The sequence below is a fragment of the Belonocnema kinseyi genome, chromosome 9 (assembly GCF_010883055.1).
Source record: "Belonocnema kinseyi isolate 2016_QV_RU_SX_M_011 chromosome 9, B_treatae_v1, whole genome shotgun sequence".
Classification (NCBI taxonomy): Eukaryota; Metazoa; Arthropoda; class Insecta; order Hymenoptera; family Cynipidae; genus Belonocnema; species Belonocnema kinseyi.
Genome location: NC_046665.1, coordinates 2,858,893 through 2,867,858, shown reverse-complemented (window position 1 = coordinate 2,867,858; position 8,966 = coordinate 2,858,893). Strand labels below are relative to the sequence as shown.

General features: G+C 34.5%; 1 protein-coding gene across 1 annotated transcript in view; it reads right to left on the bottom strand.

Moving 5' to 3' along the window:
- Positions 1-6,609: 6,609 nt before the first annotated feature.
- LOC117180927 overlaps positions 6,610-8,966 on the bottom strand; it is a 194,205-nt gene continuing 191,848 nt past the window's right edge. Inside the window, exon 6 of the transcript XR_004468083.1 lies at positions 6,610-7,921. The gene's annotated coding sequence lies outside the window, so the exon portion shown is untranslated. The remainder of the gene's footprint in view (positions 7,922-8,966) is intronic.

Sequence of the window (8,966 nt, the reverse complement as noted above, 5' to 3'; positions counted from 1 at the left end):
TTACATAGCCCCTTTTACGGAGTAGTTCAGCATGGTTTCGCAGACGTTGCTGCGAAAAGTGCGATAGCTCTGGGTGTTTCTCGCACCACAGATCATGCAGCCATGCCATGTAACCCCGTTCACGGGCCACACTCGCATCGTAGCAGTCTAGCAAGTCGTGATTCAGTCGCTCCGTCCACACAAAGGTCACGAGATCCCGCCGATTCATCGCATTGAATCCATTTTTATTGGCTCCCCCAGCTCTAGATTGGTCGGCATTGTTGGCCGACCCATTGTCGGAAGCCCTGCGCATTCTGTTGTCTTGAACCGCACTTACTACAACTATGTTTGGTGTTGTCATTGTTGTTCCCACGAGAAGCTAGGGAAAGGGGTTCGTCCATGCTTGTAGAGCCCCACATGCAAGGATAAGGCTGCTTACTCTGAGAGGTCGCCTGGTATCCCAGAGTCACCTTTCTAGACACCTCACCCAGGTGCCATTCAGCTTTCGACACGGTTTTCACACCTCCGCTTGGGGGTTAATTCCTTCGGGACCACCCCTGGACAATTGTCCGCGACTGCCTATTTATTTTTGTAACCATATTCAGCAGAAACCCTTGGTACAGGGACCCACTATCCGCAACCCGAAGACGCGTTCGGTGGCTTTGTCATAGGCCCTTCCGTTTGATTCTAGAAGAATCAAAACCGAACCGAATGGTGTATATATATATATATATATATATGTTTATTTGTGTTCATTTCTTGCTTATTTAAGGCCTAAACCTTTGAATTTATGATAAAAAGAGAGAAGCGCTCCCTGAACAAAAATCCAAATTTAGAATTTCGCCCCCCCCCCCCATTCTTGGGGTACACGAACGGTATCTTTGAAATCTTTTTGAAACAGACTTAAATAACAAAGATAAAATCACATGTGAGAGATTCTTTACAATTACGGCACATTTCCTGTGACCTGAAAGAATGCTACAAAGGAGAAATCAAGAATTTGTGTTTATTTCTTGTTTATTGAAGACATAGATCTTCAATAACGACGTAACGAAGACACACTTTTAAAAAGAACAAATATTCAAAATTTAGAATTTTTTATTTTGTTTTTTTCTATTCTCGGGGTACACTACCAGTATCTCTGAAGTTTTTTTGAAACGGACAGCAAGGACAAAGCTAGAACCACATGTTAGAGATGGTTTACAATTACGGAAAATTTCCTGTTACCTAAAAAAATGCTGCAAAGGAGATATCAAGAAAAAGATCTTCTTCAAAGTCCTTTCAAGACCATTGAAATTTTCTAATTAAACCCACTGAAAAGTTTAATTAGATAGAACTTTACGCATTTCTAGAAAGACAGCCAAATTTTCCAACAATAAGAAAAGTTCAATCTTGAATTTTCAACTAACTGCACAAATAAGGTAGTTAGTTCTTCTTCTTTATTCATAATGTGTCCCCTGAGGGTTTACATGAATTCCATTCCTTACAATCTTTCCGTTTATATCTATATTTTCTTTTACAATCTGATCCTTTCTATATATACAATTATTTACAACTATTTACATAAAGTCTTAGATCTAGTTTCTTATTTCTATTTCCTGAGAAAACGAGTGAGCGAGTGAACAAAAGCGAGAGTGCAAGCGAGAGAGAGAGAACATGAGAACGCAAAAGCATCTGAGTCTACTTAACTTTTACCTTACCATTACTTACAATTTTTACGCTTCTAATCTCAGCGACTTCCGTTTGCTTTTTCTTTCACTTTTTTATACCTCCATTTACCTTTTTCACGTGCATTCTTTCATTCTATCTAATTCGCTCCTCTAGCACCCTCCAACTCCTTCATCCATTCTTCTCCTAATCCATCTTCCCCTAGAATCTTAACCACATTTTCTTGCCAGCTTCCTTTATCTTCCATTCCTCTCCTACATCCTTCAAATACATGCACCCATGTTTCCTCCTCCCATTCACATATTCCACACTTTCTGTTCTGTTTGTTTTCCTAGTACATCCCCTCCCTTATCTCGTTTTCCAATCTAAATCTTGCTATTCTGGTCCACCTTCTCTCTCCCCATCCCTTTTCTAAATACTTCGGCACCCCTTCCTTTTTTATCATCGTATACCATTTATTTTATTTTGATTCCTCAATCGCCTCTCATCTTTCTATTAATTGTCTTTCCTTCTCCGTTTTTTCCAATTCTTCATATTTTACTCCAGTCCTGTCTTCTATTTCTCTATCATTAAAGAACTCCCTCCTTTCTTCTTCCCATCTCCTTAATTTGACTGCCTTCCCTCTCCTCTCTTCTACCTCCATCAAACACTTTTTTGCTAATTCCCCTCCTTTTCCCTCCCTCAGCTACGTCTCAAATTTCCATGCTGCTATTCCCCATATCTGTTTCATGACCCCTGCTGTTTTTTTATCCTTTCTCTTATATGAGCTGTATGATCTCCATTCGATTGCAAGATATATCCCAAATATTTATACTCTTTGACTTCTAACTTTATTCCTTTCCATCTCCCTGTCCATTCTTTCTTCCTTCTCCCACCTTTTCTAATTCTCATTATCTTTGTCTTTTCTACATTTACATTCAGCTTTTTCTTATTTAAGTATTTCTCTAATTCTGTAATTAATCCCGCCATCCCTTCTTCATTCTCTGCCATCAACACTATGCCGTCTGCGTATGCCAGTGTATATATCTTTTCCTTCCCTATCCTAACTCCTCCCCAACCCTTTCTACTCATTTCTTCTTCCAAGTCTGATATTAATAAATTAAATAAAAGTGGGCTCAGAGGACACCCTTGTCCCACACCTCTCACTAACCAAAAAATATCTCCTACTTGCTCTCCTACCTTCACCCTGCTTTTTGTGTCTATAGAAATTTCTGATACTCTCTTTATTAATCCCTCTCTTATCCCCTTTTTATCATAACTTTTTCTATTTCTCCTCGGTGTAATGAGTCAAACGCCGCCTATAAGTCCACGAACATTGCTATCATTGCCCCTTTTTCCCTTTTAATTCTCTTATTTACTAGATAGTTTAGAACATAAATGTTCTCCATTACCCCCATTCCTTTTATAAACCCTGTCTGATTCGGTGACTCGATCTTTTTTTCTTCAACTTCTATCTTCAATCTCTCCGACAAAATAATTACATATACTCGTACTTTATACAGTGTTGGCATCAACGACACCCCCCTATAATCTTTAACCTCCTCTCCCTTGCTTTTCTTTACTATTGGTATAACTACTCTTTCTTTTCATAACTCTGGCCACCCCTCTCCTCTCCATACTCTATTACACATTATCCATGCCCATTCCTCTAGTTCCTCCCCTCCATATTTCCATACTTCATTTGGAATCTCATCTATACCAGGTGCCTTTCCATCCTTCATTATTCCTAGAACCTGAACTATTTCCTCCCTTAAAATGTCCTCTTCCTCATCTCTTTTTCTACCATATTTTCCTCCCTTTATAGCTTTTCTCTCTACTAGCTATTGCTTTTTTGTCCCTCTAATGTCACATTTATTTAAGACCTACATTTTTGAATCTATGTTACAAAGAGAGAACCCCCCTTCCCAGACGAAAATATCCGAGTTGATTGTAGTTTTTAGGTATAAAATGTCTTTTTTATCAAAAAATTATAATGAATTCATATGAGTTGCATATCTTTAAGTAGGTTTGCGGGTTTTATATTATCTGCATGATTAAACACAATTTCAAAAAGCCCAAATATTCCAAATTTAGAATGTTCTATTTTTCCCCCCATTCTCGGGGTACACGAACGGTATCTCTGAAGTCTTTTTGAAACTGACTTAAGGGCATGTGATACTTACAGTTTCCCCGGCTTTTTTCACAAAAATGAAAATTTTTAAAAACTGAATTCGGAGATGCTATACAATATCATAACAGACGTCCCTGGAGACTCTTTTTTTGGGATAATATCAAAAAAATTACTGTATCCAATAAAAATTTTATGCATATGCATTATTTTGAGGTAACGTCGTTTTTCATCTCTGCATTTCCGATAATCTGGAAATTATATATGAAATAAACTTTTTTGATTGCCTGCAAACAAGTTTGGTTCCGGGAGATTAGTTACTATGTTTATATGTGAGTCCAGGAATAAAGCCGGGGGAATCTAACACTGAAAAAATCGATCCTATTTTCTAACCGCTATGCAAATTAATCACATTTTGCTAAATTAAAACTTTTTTAAATTAACCAACAAAAAAGTGTATGGGGACATCCGTTAGCATGTTCGCTATCATTTCACAAATTTTTAAGACAAAATATTTATTATTCTAGAAAAAAGCCGGGGGAACCTAAATCTGGTAAAATCGACAATTTTCTAAGTATCACTTGCCCTTAAAGGACAAAGCTAGAACCGCATGTTAGAGATGATTTACAATTACAGCACATTTCCTGTGACCTAAGAAATTCTACGAAGGAGGTTTAAATGATTTTCCATTATTTATTTTCCTTTATTTTTTATGCTTTCAAAATTGGAATTTTCGATTTTTTTAAGAAAACTCAACAAGTTGTTATAATAATCTTGTCGGGGGCTCAAAATAAAAAAATTTCTTTTCTTGACTTTTTTCATATCGTGCGTTATTAAGTTTAAAATCTTCATTTTCCTGTGTTTTTGAAATTTTTTAAATGCTATAGCTCTGGTAGTTTTTGGTTTTATGAAAAAAGTCAATAGGATGAATTGTTCGACTGTTTGAATACTATAAGTTACCGTACAGAGAATTTTTGAATTTAAAAAACTTTGTGTCGGAAATATTCAAAGTGTGCCCTCTTTTGTTATTTTTGCCAAAATCGCGGGCTGACGAACTTGACCTTTAGTTTAGGACACACAAAGAGTGTCTGAAAGTGTAGACCTTTGACAAAAACTGTAGGAGTCAAATATTACAGAAATCTAATACCTTCACTGATGAGAATGTAAAAAGAATTAATTTTTCATGAATGATTTTTTAAAAGTCCTGTTTTTTGTTTTAATCGTAAAAAATAGCATTACAAACATTTAAAAAAATCAAATTTTGTTAAATCCCACAAGCGAAACGAAAAAGAAATTCAAAGACAAAAGTTGTGATGAGAAAAAGCCCACGCAGCGGGCACATTTTTCTTGGACTGTTAATGACTTTTTTGCACAATTAAAAAGAAAACTAGGCATCCTATGGTGGATCTTTTTAAAAGGTACCATTTTCGTTAACTCATCTTTTTCTGTATTTTGCAAAGTTTGAACGAAAAAAATAGAATTTCTAGATTTTCAATTATTTTGTATGCTGTCAAAATTTTTATTTTCGATGTTTTTAAAAGATTCAAAAAGTTGTTATGATAATCTTACAAGGTATTTAAAAATCAACATCAACATTTACAGAGGGTTTTTGAATTTTGAAAAAAGCGGTCTCTAAAAAACCATTAATAATTTTTTTTGGCTCTACTTGCGGTGAAAAAATGTTATTTACTTTTTTTTTGGCTTGTCTCGTGTATCGAAAAGTTTGATTTTACATTTTTTATAAATAAAACAAAAACTACGTGTCCTATAAAAAAGTGATTAATAACAAATTTGTGGATATTTTTTCGGTGCAAAATGTATGTATTATTATTTTTTTTTCCTATCATGCACAGTGTGACCGCAAAATGTTGGGCTATCGAAAATTAACATTTTTATACGGACAGGAACATTCGTAAAAGCCTGTGTTTTGGATTCAGGGGTTTTTAAAACGTGGAAATTTAACAAAAACTGGGGGGGGGGGGGCATTTTACAAAAATCTAATACCTTCTCTGATGAGAATGTAAAAGTCTAGGGCTTACATTTGGAAATATTAGTTGGGATTATTGTCTACTTTATTGGTTTTGACATCTCTGCCTAATTCGTTTTTGTTCTATAATCTAAATTTCCTTTTCAATATAATTTTGGGTGTAATCTTTATCTAAAATGTTTAGCTGTTAACCTCTCAGTTTAGATTTGGATAATTCTACTTTCCATTCGCGTCCCAAAATTTGAAATTACCAAAAATTTTAGAAAGTATTGCTCGAAATATAAACTTTATATTCACTTCTTAAATTCTTATATATTCTTCTTAATTGCCTTTGCAGGCTTGAATATGGTATTAATTTTTTGAATAATTGTTTTATTGTTGTCACGAACTTGTGAATATTTCGACCTTTTTCCTGATTGCAAAATTTATATTTCATTTTTTATCATTTCTAAGTACCTTTCATTTAAATACGCGTCTTTGAAATCCTCGATCAGTTGGTACAAAGTTTGACAATTATCTGGATTAATATGGTAACAACTGAATGCTGCCTCTTCTTTTTTCTGCGTTATTTTAAAACTTAATTGGCCAGTTTGAAATTATTTGAAATGAGGTCTGTAACAAATATCAGTCCCCTTGACTGCTATACCTATCGCCTGTTATTCTTTTCCTTGCACTTGTTAACGCGTCACTTTGTCGATTATATTCTAAATCTGTTTTTCCGAAATAAACAGTGTTATCATTTCGCATTCTATTAGTTTTATTAGATTTTTTCGATTTAAAATTGTGTGAGGTTGCGTTTAAAATACTTTTAATTTTCTCGTTTAATTTTGCAACTTTTTCTTCAAATTCTTTAATTTTCTTTTAATCAATTTTACTTTCCTGATAAGCAATCCATTCTTCAGCACCGTTTCAAAATGCTCTATTATTATCTATAAATAAATCTACTTCGAATGTCCTATTATCTATTCTCTCTTCCTGATTTTCCTGTCTTTCTATTTCTTTACGCAATGTTTTTGGCCCTAGACTAGCGTTTTCTTCCCTTTTAAATTCTTTCTTTATTCTTGCTAGGAGTTTCTTCTCGATCCAAACGACTCGATTCTAATCCCACTCTCTCTCTCTTTCTAATCTTTAGAGTTTTTCTCTTGTCTTTAATTTTCTTGTCTATTTTACTTATTTCTAATTCATGATTTTCTAAATTAATACTATTTTCATACTACATTCTTCATTTAACTAATGTACTCTCGGTATTGAGAGACAGGATGCCAATGGTGAGTCTTTGTCCAGGAAGGTCTTGTCTGCGAAGGTTTTGGTGTGCTTGTTTACGTACTATCTGTATTTGTTTGTATCTGTAGTGTCTCTTTAGAGGTTCTACCTGTTACTTGACTTGGCTGTACCGCTCCTATTCTAATTCTCTATTTCACACCGTTACAAATTCTGAGTTCATTTCTATTTTCTTTAGTCTATTTTCGTTTATGACCGATTGATTATTTCTGTTTTCGTTTTCCAAATTATTGGTATTTGCTTGTGTCATATCTGCTTCGATTATAATTTAAGAGGTTACATTATTCTGCCTAATTTGTCTTAAATTTTCCACCGGGTTTACCATTTCCAGAATATGTTTTTTTACAACTGGGGGATGTGCGTCGACTAAACTCGTAGCTGAAGTATCCACTGAGGGCGGGAGAGCGTAAGGTTGTTTAGGTAACATAATTCGAACTATGATTCCAGAGTTTAAAAAGTTAGTTTTCAAATCCGAACAAAGACAAATTTAAAATAAATTTGGAAATCCCAATTAATCACAGATTGTTGGCATTTAAATTGAACTAGATATACGTACGAACTAAATTCTTGATTTGAAAAATTTAACTTGGAAATCCGAACTGAGACCATTTCAAAATAAACCCGCAAATCCGAACAGATTACACATTCTTGATGTCCAGATTTAAAAGGATCACAATAAGCTATTAAAAAAACAAATAGGCCTTTCCAATATGGGAGATGAGTATTTCGGCGTTCCTATATTTCTAATCGTGAAGTTTCCAAAAAGGTTCGACGTAAGGTAGATGAGTCGTTCTCGATTTCCCGTAACTTGCAGCATTACTAACAGCCTGGCCGGCATCGTAACATAATTCTTGTAGATGAGCACCCAAAGATGCTTTGAGACTGGCAGACAATAGTAGCTAGAAAAGACGGGAGAATTTAAACGGCTTGAAATGTGTCTCGATGGAATCGGGCTGTTCTAAGAGTATCGCGTGGCGTCCCATTTGAGTCTCGAAATCGACAGAAATCCCGCTATGTTTTAAGATATCTCGACGAGTCCGGATCGTTACAATAAAAATAAAATAAACGAACTGAATTAGTACTTAGAAGTGTAAATCGTTAATTTAGCCTGAGATAAGGAGTTTCCATACCACAGCCGCGACTTATCACCTTTAAAATCAAATATCTTAATTTACAATAAATCTCAAAATGTGATAATGTCTTTAACCGAAGGTGGGTTAACTTAATGAACCTAACGTTATTCTTCAATATATTACTTGTGTTTGTACCCCAAAATCATGACAAAAAAAAACTTAAGCTATAAAGTTGAAAGTAGGCCTTATAGTTTTTATCTACTGGCCGTAGTTTGTTTATTGTGGTGTTAGTAAAACGTGTTTCGTCTGTCGCGAACGGACCTCATCAGTTTGTAAGAATTAAAAATCCATTTGATAAAAATCATTTTATACAATAACAAAAGCATATTAAATATTATTATATTGCTATACAAAATAATTCTTACCATAAGAAAAGAGAACGTAGATTTAACAATGGTCGTATATATGATTTTTGGAAATGACTAGGATAATTTAAAATATTTCAAAAACATCGATTCGTAAGTTATTGAGTTTTTCATAAGAACAATGTTATTTGAAATAGTTCTCTCCATAGTCAACGGATTGTTTATTTTTATATAATTTAGTTTGTGGGCCAACACTAATAGACACTTCCGAGACGATGGAGAACCTGATGTTCATTTTCGCATCAAAAGTGGTTAAATAATTAGGTGGTCAATTTTGTTAAATCAAGGTTCGTATAATACTACGGTACATTCAGTGTGTGACGTCATAAATGAAGTTGTTATAATAATATTATGGCGTCATTCACAAAATACGTGATACGTTTAGGGTGGGTGGGGATCTGCCGAAGTATCATTCTCCATTTTAAGACCAATGGAGAAAGTATCAC